Source organism: Ambystoma mexicanum, chromosome 6p, assembly GCF_040938575.1.
Source record: "Ambystoma mexicanum isolate Mex_15411 chromosome 6p, UKY_AmexF1_1, whole genome shotgun sequence".
Lineage (NCBI taxonomy): Eukaryota > Metazoa > Chordata > Amphibia > Caudata > Ambystomatidae > Ambystoma > Ambystoma mexicanum.
The window spans coordinates 641,160,638-641,185,680 of NC_090935.1; positions in this window are offsets into that span (position 1 = coordinate 641,160,638).

Consider the following 25,043-nt stretch of genomic DNA (forward strand, 5'->3'; position numbering starts at 1 on the left):
GCAAGGTGATTCTGACGTCACTAAGATGCCATGTTCCATCATGGCGGAAATTGTCTTTGTGATCCCTTCATCTGCTTCTCTGGACATGGGGTATTGTCGTGCTTGCGGCAAAATAGCTCCTAGCTTAGCTTAATCTTTACTTCACCTGCCCCTTTCAGGAGACCTACGTCATAGGGCTCTGTGGTCCAAACTGCGGCAGGCACTTGGGCCATGTCGTTATCGAAGTACTCTGGGCGTATTAGTGCCAACATCATTTTCAGTGGCACCTCCCATTTGATCATTTTGACCCAAAATATGAGACTCACTTCCACCCTTGTCTCTTCTAGGTCGGGGTGTTCTTCGAACAGATCGTCATCAGTGACATCAGTCACTCGATACCCTTCTTCAATGGCAACGATTGCACACCATTGTCTGCCTTCATCGTCATATCCTTCAACCAATACCACTCTCCCTCGTACCACGGCAGATTGTATCATTAGGGGGGAATACTTGTCCCTCCTCTTTGTGCATGGGTATTCTTGGTCTGAATAGAAATTCATCAGGGGCTCTCATAGTTCTGTCTGCGAGGCCTGGCAATCCCGCCATAAGCACTCGCACGCCATATGCGAAGACTTCTGGCTCCAGCGGTATAGCCCTCATGGCTGCACATCCAGAATATGCTCTGATCATTTCGCACATGTTTGAGTAGTGCATTCCTGGGGTGGAGCACACTATACCATTCTCGGTAAACGAGATGGTCATGTTTAGTTTAGTCATCAGGTCCCGACCCCGAATATTTACTGGGGTCTGCCGCGAATACAATAGAGCTACATTCATTTTGCGCTCTCCCACTGAGACTGGGAGTGCGTCTGTAAAGGGAACTCTACTATGAGCTCCAGTGAAACTCTGGGTATCTATGGCCTCGCCGGACAAGGAAAATTTGCCTTCTCGTATGCACAAACACGTTACACCCGTGTCAACTAGTAAGGAATATTCTTTAACCCCTATGGTGACATTCACCCTAGGTTCCCTATTAGGGTCTGGTGTCACTGATAGGATAGAACACATCGGGGTCTCCCGTGAGCTGTCCTATTTTCTATATAGGTTCTGTCCACTGTACACTTGTGGGTGTCCCCCATTTCCAGGGTTATTTCCCCCTCTGGGATTATTGCCCTGAGCCATCTGCGGCGGTGCCTGCTGGGGTTGTCCTTGTGGCATACTCCCCATGTTCGGTGGTTGAACCACTTGCTGTGCACCTTGCTGCAAGCCTGCCGCCTGGTGCTGCACCGTGCAATTTTGGGCACCACCCTGTTGCGGGATGGCAGGTTGATTCGCCATGCCTGCCCCCATCCCTTGGTTATTTTGCCACATGCCATGGCTTCTGCACATGCATGCCATGTGTCCAATCATTCCACACAGCCAACATACTGGCGGTGGTCGGGCCATCTGTCCATCTGGCATAGTTGGATTGCCCATCTGTGTGTTCTGGAAGCCACCTTGAACATTCTGAAACCCTCCTTGGTTACCTCGAAACCCTCCCTGATTACTCAGCCATCCTCTATTTCCAAACCCTCTTCCCCTTGGGTAAAATCCTGTGCTACCTTGACTATTTTGCGAGGGGTTATTCGCTTGCTGTATGCTTGGTTCGGCTGGGCTGGTGAGCATTGCTCCCTCGAGAGCATACTTCGAGAGCTTCCCTTGCACCAGCTTTGCCTCCTCCCCCTTACGCGTTGCCTCCTTTTTCCGATTCTTTTCCTGTAACAATCTACAATAATGTGCAATTGTCAACTGGATTTCGGCCCATGGTTTAGCTTCTATTCCTACCAATTTCTTGAGCTGTTTTTGCACCGGTTCTGGTAACCCATGGCACAATATATGATAGAATACAGGGATGTATTTCGTCCAAGATTCATGCGTTTCGAGCACTCACGCGTCTTGAAAATTCTGGATATAAAGCAACGGATCCTCTGACTCTTTCATTTTTTGAGTCATTATCGCTCCCATATCAGACGTGTCTGGATATAGCGTACGCAGCGCTTTCCACACTGCTGCTCTACAGTTATTAAATGGCGTTCCATCATGGGAGGTGTCCGTTAGGGTCACCCTAGGGTAGCCTGCCCGTTTCCATACATCATCAGCTCTTTCACCCAGTATGGCAATTAGGAGGCCCTTAATGTCCCCTATAGCTAAGGTGACACCCCCCGTCATTTTCTCTAACTCATGTATCCACTTTCCGGCTCCCGATGTCAGCATTGGAAGCTTATTTTTTTAGGTTTTCTTGGTCCATGTGTGGCCATGGAATATATTGTGGTCTTGCTCCCCCCTTTTCTAGCAACGGGAATTGGAAAGTACAGTCCTCCTTCTCTTTCCCCATAGTTCTCCGGTCTACCGCCAGGGTTACGTTCCCACCTTGCGGTCTGCCTGGCAATGCCTTTAACCTGTCTGCATAGGCAGGCGCCAACGCCGCACTCTGACCGCGGGGTGTTTCTTCATGTCGGCTGGATTGACCAGCGGACTTTGATGTCCTACTCGCGGACCCGCTAGCATCTGACCATCGTACCTCTCGGTCCCTTGGGAGCCGTTTTTCACACCGTCTCTCTTCGTCATATGCCACTTCCTCCGTTTCCTCACCGGAGTCAGACCCTGAATACTTCCAGTTTATGCAACTTCTTGCATCTTCTTCATTCTGCCCAATCTCTAGCCTGTCTAGAGACAGTCCCTGGCTCCCACTACTTCGGGTGACATCCTCAGTGTCATATAGCAGAGTGCTTTCTAAGGGCTCATTCTCCCTTCCCCCTTGGGAAATTAGTTCCACCCCCATCTCATCATAAATGTTATCAATCGTTTCCCTGATGCTTCTGGTGTCGAAGTCATCTTCAATATTTGTCCCGCTTGTACCTGGTACCGCATCGCTTGCAGGAAAGAATTCTTCTATGTCTTCCCATTCTACAACAGGATTGGGTTTTTTAACTTCCCGTTGTAAATATTCTAAATCTCGTGCCCTCTGTCTGTACTTACGTTCCGCTTCCTCATCTATTTCCTTTCGCTTCTTTGCTTCTTCTCTAGCCTTATCTGCTTCCCTCATCCGTTCATTTCTACGTTCCTTTGCCCTTCTACTTTCCTCGTCTTCTCGCTTCTTTACTTTCCTTTCTTGCACTCTCCTTTCTTCCTCTAACTTTAGCCTATTTTGCCTGTACATCTTATAGGCTGCGCATTGTGTGCGACTGAGCGGTATTCCTTGCTCTTCGGGATATAGTTGTTCTCACCTCAACCTATTCTTCTTTCTTATCCTCTCGTCTCTCATATCCTTTTCTTTCTCCTTTTACTTTCTCAGCACCTCATCAGACCATTCCCTCGGTCTTATGTCATCACTCCCTTTACCATCAAGTTTTAGCAATATCTGACCTCCCATCCACTCGTCCTTTGCGAATGCTAACTCGCTACTACCTTTCTGCTTCTTTCCCTCTCTCAAGAGAGATGTACTATTCTGCGCCTGAACCTTTCCTTCATCACCACGTCTCTCCTTGTCCCTCGGGACTATGGAGGTAAGATTACTTTCCTGCTCTTTTTCTTTGATGTCATCACCACTGCATGCAGGCGACTCATATGCCGGGTTGCTGTACCCCGTTGCTGCCTTAAATTCTCTTAGCGGGTAAAGACCCTCTGACTTACTCCCTTCGATTACTGGTTCAGGTGGGGCAGGTGGCGCGGTAGGCCTCTCACCCCCCTCTGTACATACATTTAATATCCATTCTGCGGGTGGTTCTTCCACCATCGTTTCTTCAAACATCTTCCACAGTTCCAGCACAGCAAGACGTTTCTCTAACTTTTTGCCGGTATATGTGGCATGTAGGAAGGTGGTCATGTGCTGTAAAACAGCCTTAGATAGTGACCCGTTCTGGGGCCACGGCATAAACATCTTATTTGCGGTGCCCTTAACCCACTCATTGCGATATTACTTCAGCTTTGTTGCATGCTTGGGCAGTTGCTTGAATAAATGCGCAAGCAGGGTAACTTTCTCCATTCTTAATTCCGTCACCAATCAATAACTATACAGTTCTTTTACTCTTTTAATAGTATGAGCGAGCACCAAATACGCGAGCTCCAATCCAATCTTTTCCCGCCAAATTTTATACCAACAATTTACTCAAAACTCATCAATTCAGTGGCGATTCCCTCTCGGTTACGGAATCGCGTAAATCCAAAATGCATTTTAAACAATCACCAATACAATTATTTTACATTCGACATACAACAGAACATATATGACAGACGTTTGACAGACTAGACAGACACCAGCTGGTCATACGTATACCTGCCTTCTAATTAATACCACGTCATGGAATTTGAACGAACCCCCTAATGACGTCTTTGAACGTCATCGTAGCCTAAATCGTCGCCTCACTGTGGGCTCTGGGTTCACATTCCTTCTGACCACTATTTAAAGTGCAGGAACGTTTTTACTTCATGTGCCCCCCTGATTTACGTTTTTACTTCAGGTGCCCCCCTGAATTACCTTACGTTTTATTTCTTATGCTCGAGTCATTAACCCCTATATATATATATACAGTCTTCTCTACTTCTAACTATTTTATTGTTTCTCCACCACCTTCTGTTACCTTTCCCTTGCTGGCTCTAATGCCTACATGACATTTGCCAAAGTAACAAGTTTACTGCTTCACTCACCGATCGCATCGTTTCCTCTCTGGAACTTCGGGATCACCGCCCCTTCCTCTTCCTGCTTTTAAGGTTTTCCTCCGATCCGCTGCCCGTGGGAATGAGAAGGATTATGCTTGGAAAGGCGGGTTCCTTCAGACCCACTGCAGATTTTTTTTAATTTTTACTCTATCATTGTCCACGGGAAGCTTCTCAGTCTACTCAGCCGGAATGGCGAAAGGACTTGTGATCTTACCGAAGGCCCAGAGTTACTTCATGCCTTCGGTCTAAGGGTGTCTTATGACTATATCAATCGATAATCTATAATCGATGGCCGTACCCATCCTCATGCTACCAAGTGTTCACGAGGAGAGGAATTCGCTGGCGGGCCCATAGGTCAGCACTCACCCTCTAGAACTTGTAAGACAAGATAGCTGCACCATGTGAGGACAGGGGGTGCAGGATTCACTTACTCCGACACGACTCAATAACGAGGACTCAGTAGTTTGGCAAAGGGAAGTCTGTTTAATGATACATACATCAAACAGGGAAGCAAATGGGAATCAGCTGTAGTGCGATCACCGGTCTCGCTCCCACTTCCTCGAACTTCAGTTGAACAAAAATTTTTATAGGCACAAATCATCATCACTGATGTCTAATTTCTATAAAAAATCATCATGCAATATAATTGGTTAGGAAAGGTAACTTAAATATAGGTGTTATATCTGTATATGATAATGAAGCATGTGGATTGGATAACTCTTATCAGGTGGGCGTCTACGCCCATCCCTCTATATCACACGTGATTGACGTCACTACAAGTACGACGTCTCATTGCCTACAGTGTCTATAGGACCCTAGAGTACATGGTCCATTGTGATTGGGCAAGTTACACCCCTAAACATAAATCTCCACTTTAATTAGCAGCATGCAGAATAGACACCCCTGTGCCTGGTGTCCCAAGTTTCACCCTGCCTCCCTTCCATCAATCAGTGTTTTAGGGTGACGTGTCAATTAGTTGGCTAAGTATGGCCTCGAAACTGTAGTCTCTTATCGGGAAAAGTTATGGCATCCTCGGGTCCTGGATGACATCAGGCGATGGTACTTCTTCGCGCCTGGCTGGTCACGTGTTAGTTCACCATGAATCTGCTTCAGTTTCCAGCTTTTAGTGCATTTTAATTCTGTGTCGGCTTAGCCACCTGAATGGGCACCCCTTATCTTGACCTTCATGAGGCAGGCTGGTATGCTCTGAAGTTGGAGTCTTGTGAGCTGACGGTCTCCTCCACTTCTCCGGTTGACCTCGATTTCCTAGGCATGAGCCGCTCTTTGTTGAGTTTCGATTCTGCTCCTTCTCTTGCCTTAGGCTGGGTTTCGAAACTTAGCCTGGCAGGCCTCTGGCCACCTTGGTACCTTTTCAGCTTTTACAAAATGGAGTCACACTTGTATAACATGCTTTATTGAGGTAGATATACGGTTGGTGCTTGCCGCTCTATCTTCTACTAAGCATTGCAAGCAATATTGATTTCTTAGCTTCTTGCGTTTCAAGCCTATTTACACACGTTTAACAGGACGGTTGCTTCCATCTTGTCTCGTAACACTGTTTCCTGGTGTTGTAACATTGTCTCCTCTCTGTGCCTATTCCATTCAATTTCGTAGCTACTTGCACTGGCGTGTTATCTTCGATAGCTGCTCTTGTTCATTCTCAAATCTGTTCAGGCCTTTGTGTCATTTCCACGGGACTTCCATTAAGGCTTTTGGGGTCTCTTTGTGGACCGTGTGTAGGTACTCCTCATTTCGTATCAGCGGCTGGTATGGCTGTCTGATAGGGTACCGTGCTGGCCAGGGTTGCCTGGTTATGGGTGCTTCAACCGGTATGGATTTTCTGATGTATACTGGGCAGAGTCCCACTGCAGCTCTTTGTAGGTTAATTTGCTCTTCATATATCACATACCTTGGCGAGCGCGTTCCTGGTGCCTCGAAATGAGGGGGAGGGGTGCAGGCCATGTCTGGGACCTCCACTACACAGGGATGAAAAATAACCTTCATCTTCAGTCTCTTTTACTTCTTCCACCATTTTCATATGCAGTGTTGACAACAGAGTTATAGCTTCTGTCAGTGTTCCATTTTCTCCATCATGGTAGGTATAAATGTATAGCAAGAAGGCCTGATCTTGGCGCATATGCCTCCTTCCATTTCTGTAATTAAGTCTAGGACATGGCCATCAATTTTTCTTTAATCGAATGGAATCCTTTTATTGTCATGCTAATCGTTTGCAGCAGCTCCAATCTGGTCATTTGTAACCACTTGGCGTTCACTGCAGTTTGAATTCCTGGCATAAATATGGCTGTAAATATCACTGCTGTCCTACTGAACAATTTGTGTTCATCTGGAATGTCGTGATAAGCTTCTATTGATTTTGCCAAAAAATAAATCTCTCTCTTCTGTCGGATAAGGTTGAGTGACCTCTTCTTCCTTTGATGTGCTTCCATTTTTCAGAAACTCAGTGATGCAGAGATCACTTTGAGGGATCACCAATGCAGGAACATGGATTATTGCTATAGAACATATTCCTTTCCAAATGTTTTGGTAGCTTCATAAAAGCTTTGGATCCACAGGCCAAATAGTGGTCCATCAATACAGCAGTTCCTCCATTCATTCCTGGCACATCAATTATTTGCTTGTATTCTTTATTTTCTCCAGCTTTGGTCAGGCCACAGATTCTGCTTTATTTTCAACCCATGTTAATAATTTTTAATACTTGGCCCATTCCTTAAGGCATTCATCATTCACTATTTACACTATATGTACTGGTGCTGTCATCAGTCAGTCAGTTAAGTTTATTCGGATTTTAAAAATCCATCAAACACAAAGCAAAAACATCACACAAAAGCAATTACAATCAATAGACCATATCAAGGAGTGTCACATCAAAGAGACACTTAAGGGAAGAAAGGGTGAAACAAAGGATCCCATCACCCTCTGAATAACTCCCCTTGCCGAGGAGCCTGTCTGGTCACGGCCCAGGGGAATGAGGTTTGCCCCAGAAAGGGGGTAGGTCCTCCTGACTGGCCTCGGGGGGTACTCAGAGCCTAAATGCAGAAGTGGGCTGATTAGGATTCCACTCCCGGGTGCTCCCCCATTGACCTAAGACCCTGCTCACCAGTCTCCAATCCCAGAAGGCCAATTCCACTATATCCTCCGAACGCTTACCCAAACTGGCTAATCTGCGACAACCCGCCAAAGTTTCCCTGGACACAAAAGAACATCCTCTCACGGACCGTAGCCAGTGTAAGCATTTGTTTACAAGAGCTTCCCTGGACTCCTGCATGTTCCTTTCCATGTTTGGTACCCTGTGAAGATACACAATAGCTTGTCCAGTCCGGCCTTGAACAAGAGGCTGGAATGGACTGCCTCTGTGCCGTAAACCACAGGCGCTCTTCCCCCCAAGATTAGGGCTTTTTAGACCTGCTTGACTTGGGGCAAAGTGCGCCACCCCAATGGGCTCGCTGTGCTTGAACCCCCCTGCACTGGGATTTTTTCCAATGGCCGGATGTACATTCCCAGACATCATTCTAGGGCAAGAAGATATCGGAACTATAATCTCAGGTCTCAAAAGGTCTTGGTTCTTGCCAAGGTGAGTCGGTGTGTCCCTTACAAACAGTCGGAATAAGAAAGGGCGCCCCCTCCCTCTGCTTCCTCCCCTGAATGGCTATAAGGGCTGTAAGCAAATTTCTAATGGCAACTCAGCCAAGACTTGGTTTGCATTTACACCCCCCAGGTGACAGATCAACCTCGAATGGGGGTTAATAACCAGCCCTGCAGCCGGGGAGGTTCGCATTTTTGTTGCTTAGACGCCCTGGGTGAGAATAGATGAAGAGAGGGGCTGGCCAATGGGCACACTGTAGGCACAGGCACACTCCCGATGCTTCTGTTGCACAGGGGGAGATTGCACACAAGGTCGTCAATAAGTGGGCTGCCCTCAGCAATCGGGCCGACACCAATGTTAAAGCCCAATGGCGGGGTAGAAACCACTGTATTGCTTGCAGGGGTGGATCTCACTGAGCCATAGCTACTGACTAGTACTCTGATTCCAGCAATGTCGCCAGCAATGTCGCCCTCATTGGACACCGGCATCACCGTCCCAGGACAGAGATTTCTGGGGACAGAAAGCACCTTGGGGAGACTGAAACTCAAGGTTGGGACAAGGAAAGATAGCTCGGCTGCAGTAGATGGGTGGGTCAACGGGCCTCGATGCCTTCCTCCGTTGGAGCCTATGATAGCCTGGGCCTCCTGAGTCTTTACAATGCGAATCCCCTCCATTGCAAGGATCAAACAAACCTACTCGATTGGTAGGTATTGATCCTTCCCTGATCCCTTGTCCGGCATCCTTGCTGTTCCCCCATGGCAGCTGGCAGCCCCTATCTTTCCTCACTTGTGGGGTAGGGGGGAACATGTAAGGGGCTCACCCCCAGGTACTAAGTCAATGTTTTGAACATCCAAAATGAGGGCTTGAACTGATGCTCGCTTTTGATCCTGAGAACGTAGCCTCTTCAAAACCAAGACCTTTCGCTTGTGTTTGATCCCACTCTCTTGGCGGGCAGGATCGGGACAAACCTCGGAACAAAACGAAGGCAGGGGGAAAGGTGAAAGAGCTGGTATCGGAGGGAGGGTTTCCTTGGTGGGCCATGGGCTTTCAATGTCCTCAAGTTCTCAAGTAGTGACATTGTAGGCTTAACAGGACCAAGAGAGGTCGACCTCACCAGCGTTTCGCTTCTCTTATCCACGACAAACAGCCCCTCAAACAGTCCCTCACCTGCAGTTACTTCTCCCGCTTCTCTCGGACGGGTCCAGGACGAGCCTCTCTCTTCGGCGCCGAACAGCTGCGGCACAAAACACCTAGCCCTTACCCCACCGCGGGCTTCACCGCTGCGGGGCTTGAGGCTGTGAGTTAAGCCCAGGGGGGCATGGCCTCAAAGCAGGAAGTGAACGTCCCCTCCAGGGCCAGGATCAGGACGCCAAACACTGCACCCTTTCCCCGCCGCGGGCTGTCATCAATAAGTCTGCACTGCATCTTAAAGTTCCTTCTTTCCATCCTGTATTGGTGGCGACTTGTCCATATACCAATAGCTGAGGTCTCTCCCAGTATCCTGGCAATCCTTGTGTTTCCTATGTGTCTTCACAATCCAGTCTATTTTGGTCAACAATCCTCATATGTCCTCCAGTCAGACCACTGAATGAGTACAGGACCATTCTGCTCTTCCAATTTGGTTCTCTTATCAACTTCTGTGTTTTTATGTAAGCATCTTCAGATGGGAACATTCTCTTTGACATCCATCATAAGGTCACCCACCTTCCTTCAAATTATCCTCTTGTCATGCAGGCTGCTAGATGAGTGAGACACTTTGCATCATGTGTAGGTATTTCTCTTTCTATAAATGTTCTGGCTGTGCTCATGGCATGAGGGAGGAGAGAACATACATAGCAACTCTCATCTGACGTTCTTCTCCCCACCTCCTTCATGTGCTGATACCACATGTTATTGTTTAAATGGGCTGAATTATCAATGTATGCATTTATTTCCTCATTATCTTCTCTAGCATCCCCCTTAAATCGAATGATTTGCTTGGAAATATCAGGGAAATATCACTTGTGCTTTTGCTAGGGATAGACACAGCTGTCTCATTGTTAAATACTCCATCTGTATTATAAAACATCATTTGGCAAAATACTATAAGAATAAGAAAATAAAGACTACACATGGTACAAAACATAGCCACCATGAATATTATAAAAGAATTCATACATCTCACTGAATTTTGTGCGTTAATAGGTCTTTTTGTTAGCAATGTGTTTTTTATAAACTGGAAAATTCCCATTCTCTTTTATCAATGTTTAGTTCTTGTTATTCTTTATTACAACCACACCTTTTTATAACAGAAGTTGTAATATTATTGCAATGATGATCCTGTGAATAACAGGGTCTGTTTTAGGATTTTCAAAAAAGCTGACAATATCAACGTTTCCTATCACTAGAGCTGGATAGGATTGAAGTATATAAGTGAAAACGGCATACAAGAATGTGTATAATGTTATAGGCAACATAAGGTGTCATTTGCTCTTCTTTGTTTTCTGTTTTCAAAACATTGTCTCTTTAACCTAATAGGAATAGTTCTGTGAACACTGAAAAGTCTGTTTGTTTCCCATTAAACTTGGGAAAAATTGAAAGTTTAAATTGTTTTTATTTTGATGATTCTTGTTGGCTCTTGGTAGCTGATCTAGTCTGCATTCACAGAAACTCTTCTCTTGCTTCACTATTAACGGGTGCCAGAGGGGTAAGGGTCTCTCCTTGTAAAGCTTTACATCATTCAGATGCAGCCAAACTCGTCTTCCTTGCATTTTCACGGCAGTGGAGGTGACTCCCTCTACTAGGTACGGTCTTTCAAAACAGGGCTTATTCCAAGGTCAAATGAAACTCTTGACAAGCACTTGGTCCACTGGATATAAACTATGTGGCTTTAACAGTGTGATATGATTGATCATGTGGCTGTCTTCTTCAATCTTCTTTGACCCTTTCCTCTGATTTTTAATCTGTTGGGAAATAAAAAAAACACTAGCGGTTATATTTTTCAAATAATCACACATCTCATCCCCTAATGTTTTTGGTACACTATGGGCATCAGTTTCTCTTCGAGTGGGAGGAGCAAGGGGCAATTTCATGCAGCGTCCAGTCACCAACTCATAAGGAGTCAAGTAGTGATCTGAGAAAGGTTGGTTTCTGTCAGGACTGGAGCAGGTGTGGTGGTAAATGCACTCATGGTGTGCTCTAAGGGTGGAAAAGGAGCAAGAAAGCATCCCACCAGGTATTCCAGGCGTGTTCTCCACCCCTTCTGTAGGACCATGGCCCAGGGATGGAGAACAGCCCGGAAACTACACTTCCCAGCAAGCCGTCCTTCAACTGGGCCTGCGCGAGGGAAGATCGCCACGCCCCCGGCCGCGCCTGCACGAATGCGCATGCGCGAGCTGCGCCCGAGTGACGCCGCTCGCAATACTGACCGGCGAACTGGAAGGACGTGTTCTGAAGAGCTCCGGAGGCAAGCTCATGCGGGGCGTTTCCGCCCAACGCCTGCAAGACCCCAGGCCCCGCGTACAAACTAAGATAAGTGTATTACTTACATAGCGCTGACAGCCTGTAGCTTTCGAGGGGCCACGTAACAGGAGCGGTTCCTACTCCGGCCAGCCCACGCTTAGCTGGGAGCGGGAACGCACCTCGAGGGGACGCTAGATGTCATAACATCATTAACCCTGCATGTGACTTGAACTAACAAAGCACACTTATGTTTAGACTATAGTCGCGTGGATCCGGAGATGCTTTTCCGCCGCGCGGATAACTTCTAGCCCAGAACTCAGTCGCACACACATTCCGCACCCGTATTGACTCGATTCTTGCTTATTGCAGAGACAGGAGAAACTGGTGAAGATCGTGGCCAACCAACACGAAAAGGGCCAGAAAAAAGCCACAGGATTCTGGCAAAACCAAGCTAAGTGCTTTTCCTGGTTATTTCTGGGGGAATCGCAATTGTGGCTGCATGAAGTTAATGCAGTGTTAAATCCTCGCATGAAGTTTTGTGGGGGAGAGAGAATAAGTCGTGCATGAGTTAATGTATGATTTCCTGCAAGGCACATACTTGTGATCTGTATTTTCAGTGAAGTCTGAGAATGTCCTGGTGAGGGCTCCAGCACAAAAGTCCCGGGTGATAAAAGACACACACAGTAGAAGAGTGAGTGGAGGTTGCAAGTGTGAAAGGGCGGAGTATTCTTGGAACTGGAGCCGAGGAGCATGTGACCCTGCTATCCCCTCTTCCCATCCACAACCTCTACCTATCCCTTTTACCGGTGTTCCTAACTTCCCGTACCTATCCATCCAACGGACCCTAACCCTCTTTCCCCGAAGGGTCAAGGTGGCCTGTGCTGTCAATTCCCGGGTGCTAAGACCTAACAGGGAGGGAGGTGTTCTTGCTGCGTTTGTGCTGCCTCTGCGCCAAGAAGAAGCAAGCTCTGACAGTTTCTCAAGGCGAATAAGGCAAGGGCACGGCAATATAGCCATCCTCCCTTCTTCAAAGTAATCTTTATCTTAGCTATACTTTCTTTAACAAGTCAGTTTAAATGCTCACAAATACCATCTGCCTGTGGATGATAAGTAGATGAAAACATGATTTGTGCCTAATAGAAGATTAATTTGTTTTAAAAATGCAGCCCATTATCAGACCGCAGGACTTCGCATACACCCTAGGAAACACCTCACGTACGAGAAACTTGGCAGCACATGTGACATCAGGGTGTGGGCATGTACCTGCCTCAATCCAGCAGGAAAAAGGACACACCCCTACTAGCATATATCTGTAGCCATTGCATGTTTGCAACATATCCATATAGTCTATATGCAGATGATGAAAAGGGCCATTGGGGCAGGGTATTTCTCCTCTCACTGTTCACTTCACCACAGTGATAGTCAATGGGAGCTTTAGTACCTTGATAAGCTTGTCCAATAGCGGCGCATGTTGCACTGGTATGCCCTCTGCACGGAGGAAGCCCCTCCTTTTCCAATGAGACAACGCTGCGTGCATGGTTGACATCACATAGATGGAGTCAGAGTACATTTTTACTTCCTCATCCTCATACCTCTGAAGTGAGGCAATAAGCGGCACTAGTTCTGCAGTCTGTGCTGAACAATGTGAAGGCAATCTTGCTGTTGTCACTACTTCAAATTCACCATTCTGTTTTAACATCACTATTGCTGATCCCGTATGCCTATCCCCTGTCATTTGGTGAATTTTAAGAGCCATCAATAAATAGAATCCCCCCGCTCCCTGGGATGTTTTCTTTAACGTGGGGAATATCATTATAAAACTCATTATATGTTGAACAATCATGTACATAATCCTCTTTTCCTACAGGTTATGCTATGAATGTCGTTGGATTCAATAATCTACATCCAAAGACCTCGCAGGACAAGGCTGCATTGTTGTGCAATGAAGGAGCGCAGGAGATGCTGCCCACCGACACATAATAAGTTGCGCCTACATCCACAAATCTAAACCTTTAAAAAGTGAGGATCGGACCCTTTGCAGCAAAGCCCTTGCAGGACAAGGCCACGGTGTTGTGCGACACACATACACAGGAGACACTGCCCTACACATAATACATTGCACCTAAATCCACGCATCAAAGCTTTTAAAAACCGAGGATCAGACCGTCTGCAGCAAAGCCCTCGCAGGACAAGGCCGCCGTGTTGTGCGAAGTGGGTGTGCACGAGATGCTGCCGGTTGACACGTAATACATTGCACCTATGTCCACGCATTGAAACCTTTAAAAACCGAGGATGAACAAGGCTCTGGTGTTGTGTGACACAGGTGTTTGGCGGCAAAGGGGTAGCAGCGAGATTGCGAATTTGCGACAAAATCGTCATCCATCTGCGTCTGATAGGCAAGAAGGTGCAGGGGGGAGTGTAGCCATTGCTGCGCTCCACTTAATTTCCCGGCCTTTTTCATCTTTCCCCTAATCGCCTGATTCTACATGCGCTGTCCCCATCGCAATCTTAGGTTCCATTTCCTCTCGGCCTTGCGCCTCTCTCCCCTAACTGCTCAGTTCTATGTGCACTGTCCCACTCGCATTTTAGGCTCCTCTTCGCCCGGCCTTGCGCTTCTTTCCCCTCTCTGCCCTACTCCATGTGTCCTGTTCCCCCTGCATTTTTAGGCTCTCACTCCTCCAGCGTTAACTTTACTTGTGTCATTCTCTTCTCACTTCTCTAGGTCCCCCCAGTGATTACTGCTTTTGTATATTTTGTATTGTTTTTTGTGCATTTCTCCTCTTCTTCTCTAGGTCTCCCAGTGATTACTGTTGTATTGTATATTTTGTAATTATTGTGCAAATTCTCCTCGTACTTCTCTTGTACCACCCACCGGCATCCTCTTTGTCATTCCCTCTGCAGGCCTATGGACCCCCCATATGGTTTCTGCTTTCTCCACTTTTTCCTCCTCTCCCATTGATGTTGGCACTCAGTGGGAGGTCCTCCTGGCCCCCTTCCACTCCTTCAAGACCATCATTAATGTCTATCTGAATGGCTCCATCTTGGTCCAGGGCCCTCAGTCCAATCTCCTCATTTTTTGATAGGCGTTTCCCACGTCTTATCAACTTCCTTCCTTCTCCTGCTACTCATACTTACACCTCTCTGGCTCCTCTGCCACCTCCCTGGCACCCTCCCCATCTTCTGAGGCTCCTCTGCCGCCTTCTTCCTCTCCACCTCTCTGGCACCCTCCTCATCCTCTCTGGCCAATCTGGCATCTTCTTCTTCCTCCTCTGCCCACTCTTGGGTCCCTACCACCTTTGCAGGGCATACCTCCTGCCTGTACTTCTCAATGGAAGTCTTTCAAATGTGGCTATCTGCTCCACGCCGGAACTCTCAACTCTTGCTCTGCTGTAAAACACTCCTCCAACATCTGCCGACTCCTCAAACAACTTGATCTGGATGTCCTCGATCTCACTGAGACATGGTTCACGGCCAGTTCTGTCACAGGTTTTGACACTCTTCTGGCTACAAGATCCTCTCCGAATCTCCGAACCCAGAACCCACCATCCAGGAGGTGGAGTAGCTATGATCTTCCGGAAGTGGATCCCTGCGTCTGTCAATCCTACACAGGCCTAGTCCTCCTTTGAATGCATGGCCTGCAGACTCGCTATCTCTCCTGGCCTCTCTCTTACTGTGGCCACCATTTACAGGCCACCTGGCCAGGTCACCCTCTTCCTCTCTGAGTGGGACGACCTCTGCTCCACTCTCCTTGCTTCTACCTCTCAATTTATCCTCCTTTGAGATCCATCTGGATGCTTCTAACCCCTCCTCGGGGCTCTTTCAGAATCTCTGCATCATGGACTGACCACTTTCTTCTCTCTTCCCACCTGATGCTCTCTGTCCCCCAGGTGAAGCCGACCCCAGCAATGCCACCCACCTTCTCAGTCATTTGGCCCAGGAAGCGTGTGTCAGTGGAGGCTTTCACAGCTATTTTCTCTCCACCTCCTATGCCTGCGACTGACTCACACTCTGACACAGCCTTCTATAACCTGCATCTCTCTATCACTAACACTCTTGATTTCCTTGCCCCTGTTATTAGGATCCGTTTGTTGCCCACCTCCAAGTGCAATTCTTGGTATGACACCAACCTCGCAATCCTGAAACAACAGGGTGGCTGAGAGGAAGTGGAGGGCATCAGGCGCAAATCTTCCGGCAAACTGGCCTGCTGCATGCTCCAAAGGCGATACAGACTCTCTGTCCTGTCCAGAAAGAGAGCCTACATTCAAGCTGCATCCCTGCGGCCTCTAACAACACAGCCAAACTCTTCAAAATCTGCAAAGAGCTGGCCAATCCTGTTGCAGTCTCCACCTCTGCTGTTCCCTCCCAATCCCTCTGCATGGCACTGGCTTCTCACTTCACCACAAAAACCCAGGACATCCTGTCCTCTCTCTCCTCTTTCTCTCCCTCTACCTTTCTCGGCCCCTCTCCGGCCGCCTCTCCCTCTCCTCCTCCATTCTCCTCTTTCCCTGTGTTCACTCTCAATGAGGTTTCTAGACAGGTCAGATCTATGAAACCTTTGTCGAAACAGGTGCTCCTCTGCTCCTCCAGAATCTTCAAGAACCGCATCGACACCCTCGCTGCAGCCTTGGCTGATTTCTGCAATCACTCTTTTGCCACTGGAACTTTCCCCTCCCCTAAAGCACTCCCTTGTGCACCCCCCAACACCCCTCGAAGAGGCCTTCTGGCGATCCTTCCTCTCAGGCAAACTAACACCTGATCTCTATCACTTCTTTCCTGGGCAAACGCCTTGAAAAGATGGCCATCTCCCAGCTTACTCTCCATACTGAATCTGTTAGTTGTCTCCATGACCATCAGTCTGGCTTTAGAGCATCCAGAAGCACAGAAACTGCTCTCCAGAGCACCTGTGCAAACCCGCTCTCAAATCTCGATGCTAGCCTTCCTTCTGTCCTCATCCTCCTTAATCTTTCCTTTGATTTGCTTTCAACACGGTCAAACATGCCATCCTGGTCAATCGTCTCTGTGACAACCTGGGCATAACGGATAGCCTGGTTGGACTCCTTCCTCTCTGATTGCACCTCCGAGGTCCAACTGAGGTACTTTCTCTCCACAACCTCTCTCTGCACATGTGGTGTTTCCCAGGGCTCTAACCTCTCACCCTGGCTCTTCAACCTTTCTTGGCACCTCTGACCCACTTCATCTCTATCTTCTCTCCTAACTTTCTGTTTTATGCACATGACACTCAGTTCTCCTTCAGGCTACTTTCAGCCTCCTCTCCTCTCTCGCTCATTCCTAACTGTCTATCCATGATTCAGGAATGGTGTGTCTCCAACAATCTCTGCCTTAATGCCAGTAACACTGAGATCCTTCTAATTGTGACCCCTGCTCCCTCTTTCCCTCTCTCACTATGGCCACCCACCTTGGGCCCTCAACCTGTGCCTTCCTGGTGTCTTCGACTCCACCCTCTCCTTCTCTACTAACATAACAGATGTCTCTAAGAAGTCCCACTATCAGCTGCACCTCCTCAGAGGTATTCTTCCTTCTCTCCCTTTCCCCCAGAAGCTCACTGTCTCCAGAGCCCTGGTTCTCTCTAGGCTGGACTACTGCAACAGCCTCTTTCTAAATCTGCCTGCCTCTGGCTTCGCTCAGCCCTATAACTATGGGCCCCGGGGCATTACCTGAGTCGGTAATGCCCCCGCCGCTCGGTTCATATTGCTTAATTGTAATCCTTATCCACTAGACAGTGTCCTGACCAACACTGATAAGAGAGAGATTACAGGACATGGCCCAGATGTATGGTATGGCCAGCAAACCAGACATTATGCACCATCATGGTATTGGAAGACAATGATTTGATGGTGGGAGGCCTTCCTGGAGAGGATATTTCTATGGGGAGGTTCTCTAGCTGCTGTAGGAGGGATTTAAGTTTTGAGCACAAAACAGTGCTGCATGTAGCGGTCGCCGTTTACTTAATATATTTGCTCTCACTCTCTTGTGTGTGCAGTATCAGAATGCTAAGAAAAGGGTCCAGCCTTTGCATGTCTGCAGATTGGAAGATGTTTCCAAGCTGGCAGACTGCTCTCATTATCAATGCACCCGCTAGCACCCCCTGACCAGCATTGCAGCACTGAATACAGAAAGATCAAGGTATGTTTTGGTGGCACTTTACTTGGTATTGTGCCACTTATGTTACATGTAGGGGCAATTGGGCGCTTCTGTTGATGGTGTACTAGAAGGCTGCCTAGAATTGCCTTACACTGAAACCATCCCTGCCATTAGCTAAAAGCCCTTACAAAATGACTCGTGAAACTGCTGTTTCAACTACTTTCTTATGCTGCATGCTAGAAATCAGACACATTCCCTGAAAAAAGGCCTGCAAATCGGAACCCACAGCAGTTGGGCTTGACTTAAAACTCACATTTCCATTTTGTCCTATTATTTTCTTTGATGCAATTCAATTGAGAAACTAAACATTGAAAAGTTGGCACACTCGTAGATTCATCGCATGCATAATTTAAGAGTACGTTTTCTGATCTACTGTTCACAGGATAAAAAGATAAGTGGACTCCATCTGCTCAATGAACTTAGAATTCTGTGTTTTTTGGCGCTAAAAATAACGGCTTTAAGCCACAGCTACACATTCCAGGCCGTATAACGTTAGCTTGCAGCTCTGAGGTTTGTTGATTAATGGACAGGGTAATATTTTCCAAAATCTTTTGGGGAGCTGTACAGCTGGGTCATCTTGCAAGCAATATTTTGCAAAGGGTGCAACGTTAGCTTTTTTGCTGCTGTCAATTTCAATCAAAGCCATACAAGGCTGCTTGTTCCCAAAACACCATTTCATGCATATTGACAAAAAGAGGTTAAACAAATTAGACCTGGTTGTGTAGTAAAGAACGTACATTCATAAAACACAATATGACGTTAATTACATCACGACTATGCTTCTTTTGTTCCACTGTAAGACGCACAAATCAAAAAAGATTAGACTTTCGACGAAAGAGCCAAACAGCTGGCAAGTTATACAGAGGAAGTAATGTTCACATTTAATCCAGAGAACTAGAGGCTGCATCACATAAAGTGCAAAACTGACAACTAATTCAGCATGATTGATGGACAGGTTTGCCCAGATGATGGGGAATTTCACACTATTTGCATTGACTTGCCACTGCCGAGTTAAACAATGCTGCATCCTGTCGCTTGCAATCTTCAATCTCCATATCCAAACTCTTGTGAAACACCACACCAACACTGACCTCAATATACACTAATAAACAGATGACACACAGCTTCACCTAAAAGTCAATTGCATCAAGGATATCTATCAACTCAAGCCCCGCCTCTCCCACAGCCAAGCCTGTTTGTCAAGCGCCTAATGGAGACATCCCTGAAGACAGTGAAATTAGGAGCCTTTCTAGCTTGAACGGGACAGGGGAGGGAGGGCTCCTCTTAGGGAGGAAGTTCCCTTCTTAGGAGCTGGATGTTGCTTTTCGATTCTTGAAGTTTCTTTGTTAGTTCTGATTTCGGTCACAGAGGCAGGTTGCTGCTGGATTGTTCTGGAAAAGTGTACATATCGCTCCGTAGACTTGTCTTGCAGGAACTAAAGCTGTCTCTCTAGGCTACTAACTAAAAATGATGGTGTGTTCCATGTTCCTCTGTAAATTTGGTGCCGCAAACAAGACTTTTCACATGCTAAGAGAGCACCACCAAATCACTGGCCTATTTCCTCCGAACCCCTCTGCTGCCAGAGCTGAGAGCCAAGGAGGCCTGTTTAAACTCTAGTGGGCAAGTCGGGAAGAGGCTAACCATAAGTGATGCTCCTTCAAACCCGTAAGGGAACCGATTTTAAATATCAGGCCTAGATGCAGAGGTTGGAATCAGACTTATAATTTCCGGTCAGAAATATAAAAAACAGTATACTCAGTAAGGGACGATTGTGGTTAGAGGTTTAATAGTGCCTCATGTTTAACAGCCTGTCAAGGAAAAATCTGGATGTTGTGATATCTGGTAGTGTGTGTTTATGTGTGCTTGTGTGTGTTTGTGTGTTGTGTGAGATTCAACCCTGATCCAGTGCTCTGGAAACCCTGATGTAATAGGACCCACCACAGCCTTGCCCAGTTAATGTAGTCAAAGGCATTTGAGAGGCCCATAGATGCAACGCATACGGCTTCCTCCTTAATATACAATGAGATGGCTAGGATTAAATATACATTGAAAGCCTGATAGGAATATTGGTCGATATGAAGCTAGCGATGCAACATTACCTTTTTTGTAAATTGGTATCAACCAAGCATCCTTCCATGACTTTGTGAATGTGTTATCAACCATGGCATTATGAAATCAGTTTAAATAAATCCACTGGAAACCTGTTGGGTTAAGCGATTGCCCTCTGTACATCTTCCCAAGAAAATCTCAGATTGGTGCTGCTGTGAACTCCCAAGTTAAGAGGTAAACTATGACACGAGGTAAAGGTCCTGTTCTTAGCATTATGCCTAGCAGATGGCTGGTTCATATCTGCACATTGCTCATACAAATGTACCACCCAAGCTTCTACCAGGATGGCACCAGAAGTCTCTTTAGTAATATGCCCTCTGCTTGTTTGATTTGAAATAATTCTATGGAATCACATATAATTGATTAATCTTTTATTATGCACCAAATACCACGAGCCAGTCTCTAAGGGCAGGACTGCGATTCGAGCCTGTGTTGCTCTGCGTTGACTTGCTTCTTAGACAAATGCGTTGCACCTGAGCTACCCTGCGGCCCTTTAACCTAGTTACCCTTAACCTATTTAGAATGTAAATGGTGGATATTCTTCATGCAAGTTTTATCTGCTCTCTAGTTCAACTATTAAAACTGGTTCTCCTCTTTCATTCATATCTTCAAGGTTTCAATGCATATGTTGTTCGATATTTACATCTTGGTTGTATTTACTCTTGGCTTGTAACCATGTTAAATATTGATGAACTTTAACCAAATCAGAAAGTTGTTGTCACAGTTTTTTACTTTTTGTTGGTACGCCATTAATTAATTCCAATATTGTTTTGAATGGCACAATTAACACCTACTGTTTGTACGTTGTCATCAGGGTCGGACTGGGCCATAACATTGTCTCTGGCTCCAATGAAAAAGTGGCCCACATTCCTTTTGAGACACTGTTTGAATAGTAACCAATGTTTTTTTTTTCAAATAAAGTGTAATGCAAATGGGGCATTTTAAAGAATAATTATTCAGCAACACTGGTGAAAACTACTAGCCGGAGAGTGAACTAACTCATCAAACTGGTCCAAATTGGCCAAATAAGTGGGCCACTTTGACCAAAAAAACGGGCCCACACCAGCATTTTGTGTTTTTGGTTCAGCCTTGGGCCTATTGCCCTATAGGCCAGTCCTAACCTGGTTGGCATACCTATTTAAAGGTAAGCATAGCACTTTGTCTTTTAAAGCTTTCCTTAATTCATTTTCTGGTCTTTTTCCTGACTTGGTTTGCAAATATGCAATTGTTTGGAAAGGATGTATTAGTTGAGTAATGACATCTTCATATAAGTTTAAATCTTTTAATATTTTGGAATGGATTGCTGTTTAATATTATTTGCAATTGAATGCATAGACAGTTTATTGTTGTATACATGTTTAAAACAGCTTTAGATTGTCTTCACATGGGATCTTTTCTTCAAGAAATAAATACACTAGAAGTCCAAGACACATTTTATTGTTGCTTTCACTAGTTTTTTCTTCTACATTAATACTTTTAATATTTTGTGTTTCTGTAGCCCTGACAACACTGTAAAGGATATTGATTAATTTCAAAGTTATATGTTTTTATTTGTTTGTTGCGTTCTGAAAGGGTTTGTGCATTGCCTGTTAGTTGTGATGTACTTTCCGAAGTGTCATATTTACTTGTGCTTTCAGAATGTTCTACTCCAAAGCATATGCCTTGTATATCTTGCAACAGTCTAGAATTGCTTATAAACTTTGCACTTGCATACTTTCTTTCAACTGTGAAAGTAACTAAGGGCCTCATTTAGGAGTTGTGCTCGTGGTGCCTTTCTGCCTGCATGTGGGATGCACCAGCACCATTCACGTATGGTGCCGGTGCATTCGACCTCCCCATTCCCATTGATCCCCAAGGGGCTCAAATGGGAATGGTGAGTAATGTATTCCGGCCCCTGGAAATATGTAGATACAGGGTCTGCTAAGGTTGTAATGGCCCTGTATGTCCCCATTGCCAGAGGCCAGAAAAAAATGCAAGTTCGGCGGAAGCCTAACGGTTTTACCGGCAAGGTTACCGCCAAACTTGTAATGAGGCCCTAAATGTCTGTTAGCTATATTATGTGTGGACAGCATGCAAATGTGATGAAATGCAATATTTCAATGATTTTGATTGTCAGAAGAACAAGAAATGAGATGCTCTCATAATCCTATACAATGGGTCATTTAACAAGTTGCAAAATGTACATTTTGTCTGTTTTTATGTCAGCGTTATTTATTAGCCCATCTTGTAAGGGAATAAAAGTGTGATTCATATATTGTATGAATGTGTGTACATGTCCATTTTTTTGCAAGTTGTAATCTTATTTGTTGATTTGGGACTGTGCCTTCACTTGTAGTGTTTACAACCTCAATTAAATCTTGAATGTGTCAATTAATACATTCACCTGCATTAACATCTTTAGTGAAATCATATATTATAGTATTGTTCATTGAGTGTGTTTCTTTCACAAAAAAACATTCTGAAAAGGAAGTATGTACCCATTTCCTCAACATATTGTGTGTAGTAGCCAACATTTGTAACAGCAGTTGTACACTTACATAAACACATTGGTTATTCTATTTTAGCATCAACATAGTATTTAAATAACTTCTTTTAAATATAAAAACGCTTGGTCAACAGCATTTTGAATGTGATTTTGGTTTAGCCAAGTATGCTTGCTTTTGCAAATATTATATTGTTTCACTGGTATGCTAATAATGTTGTTTCTTTGTGCTTTAAAACAAATGCATCTATACTTCTTATATTTTTGAAAAGCTGAGCAAGCATCTTTATTCTGTTCTGGGCTTGTATCATGCTTTGCATGAATATGCTTTGTATGTGTTTGTTTTGGCTTTCTTCCAACATGGGGGCTTTGTTGAATAAGGTTATAAGATTGTAGTTGTCAGTGTTTTTTGGTTACTTTCACATGTTGGATTTTTAACTTTTTTACTTGTGGGTTGTACATTTTCAATGTTATGTGTGGTATGTGTTGAAATATGTCAAATGTTTTCTACTTTTACTTCTTGGTATTTCCTTTACGTCTTACATGACTTTTTACCTATCCTGACAGAGACATTTTCATCTGTAAAGAACACATGTGGAAAACACAATATTATTTGTTAAAGATATTGTTATGTAAATTGTAAATTTAAAATGTAGTTAGATTGTCATAAGATTGACATTTGTACTGTAATATTAGTACTACATGTGTATTGTAGGTAAATTCAGTATGTTGTATGTTGGTATGTTAATGTACATGTTGTTTGCAATGTACATGTGCTTTGTACCTTTTATATATATACATATATAAACCTGATGTGTACGTGATAACCTGATAAACATTCCTAGGCATGATAAAACTAACTTTCTCATTTGTTTGTTTTCATTTGGAAGGGCATAAGCAAAATATATGTAAAAACCAAACAGTTAAAAGTGAGAAGACAGACAATAATCAATGCCGCTAATGTACATGCTTGGATGAGTACAGTATATGTACATGTTTAAAAGGTCTGTGCCCTTTTTCTGAAAGCAAAGTTTATAACATTTAGATAAGCAAAGACAGAACGTGAGTACTTACTGCACTGTGTATATAATCATATAAATAATTGTATACTTAATAACCAGATGAATAGTTTTCTAAGGAGATAAGTGCATTAGGATACATTTATGTGAATACCACTCAGCTTGCAGTATGCATACAGTGGTTCACGTACATATAAACTGATGCTGTATGTCTGAATGCTATGTCTTCTGAAAGTACATACAAAGTATGTTCTTAAATGAAACTGTTGACTGCATGTTGTATGTATGAAAGCGGAGAATGTAAACCCATGTGTAATACAATTTATATGAGAGAGATTAAGTATTAATGCAGTTGGAAATTGCGTTATGAAAGGCTGCATATGCAGAATATGGATGTGTGCATAATAGCACCCACTTTTGCAATGTTTCATACAAATAATTGGACGTACCCATTCGGCCTTTAGAGAAACACACTATGTGGTACTTGCAATAAATGTAAAACTCATCAAAGTAAATAATGTATGACACTTTGGAGGTGTTTCCAATAATGGAAATTCATGCTTATAAAGATTTTTAAAATGTGCCTATAAAAAGACTGGACACAAAAGTTAAAAGTACAAAAGCGTGTAAATACACATTTTAATGCATACTTAATCAGATCAAACAGTGCGCAGATTGCTTTGCAGTTTGTGAAAGCAAAAGAAGGTGAATATACGTTCACAAATATGAATCTGGCCAAACAAGAAGCTGCTTAACACAATGCACTTAAACTCAGTGATGGAAAGGGCTGTTTAGCTTGACATTTACTTCATTTGGAAAATCTTGACTGTACCATGAGTGTCACGTAAAGAGGGAGAAAGTTTATCATGAAGTATTATATAATGTAATGTTTTCAATGTTGACCAATGCGTATGATTGATACAAACGTTTTTGTGCAATGTTGGTTAGTATTGGATGAAAACTACATGTGAATAGCCACAATTTAGTCTCGAATGTAAATGAAACTTAAAGTATTTTGATGACCATACAACTACAAATGTAAACCGAACATATGTTTTTGACCAATGGCATGGAGTTTTAGGTGTGTCTATATAAAAGCAGTTGTGTACCAGGTTATGCTCTTTATTTCGAAATCTAATGTGTCAGAATATTTGAAGCACTTGTTAGGGTTGGTTCACATTGTATTAAGAATTATGTTTTATTTCAGATACTTAATAAAAAAGTTGTACAGCTTTATTTTTTATTATTAAAAATGTAAAAGTAAAGTGTTTTGTGTTTTATAAGTAATTGTAAGTAAAATGCAGCTCATATATCAATGGTGATTGTTCATACATTTGTAAATCAAATGAAGAACATTAAAATCGAGAGCCAACTGATAGAGCGTTGCAAAGCTGTAATTGAAGTGTATTTCTAGACTTTAAAGATTAGTTTTACAGCCACGTTCTGTGCCTTCTGTAACTTGTTTAAGTGTTTCATTGGGATACTGGCTAACATGCTGTTACAGTAATCTAGTTGGGAGTGGACTAATGCCCCAACCACAGAGGCGTGA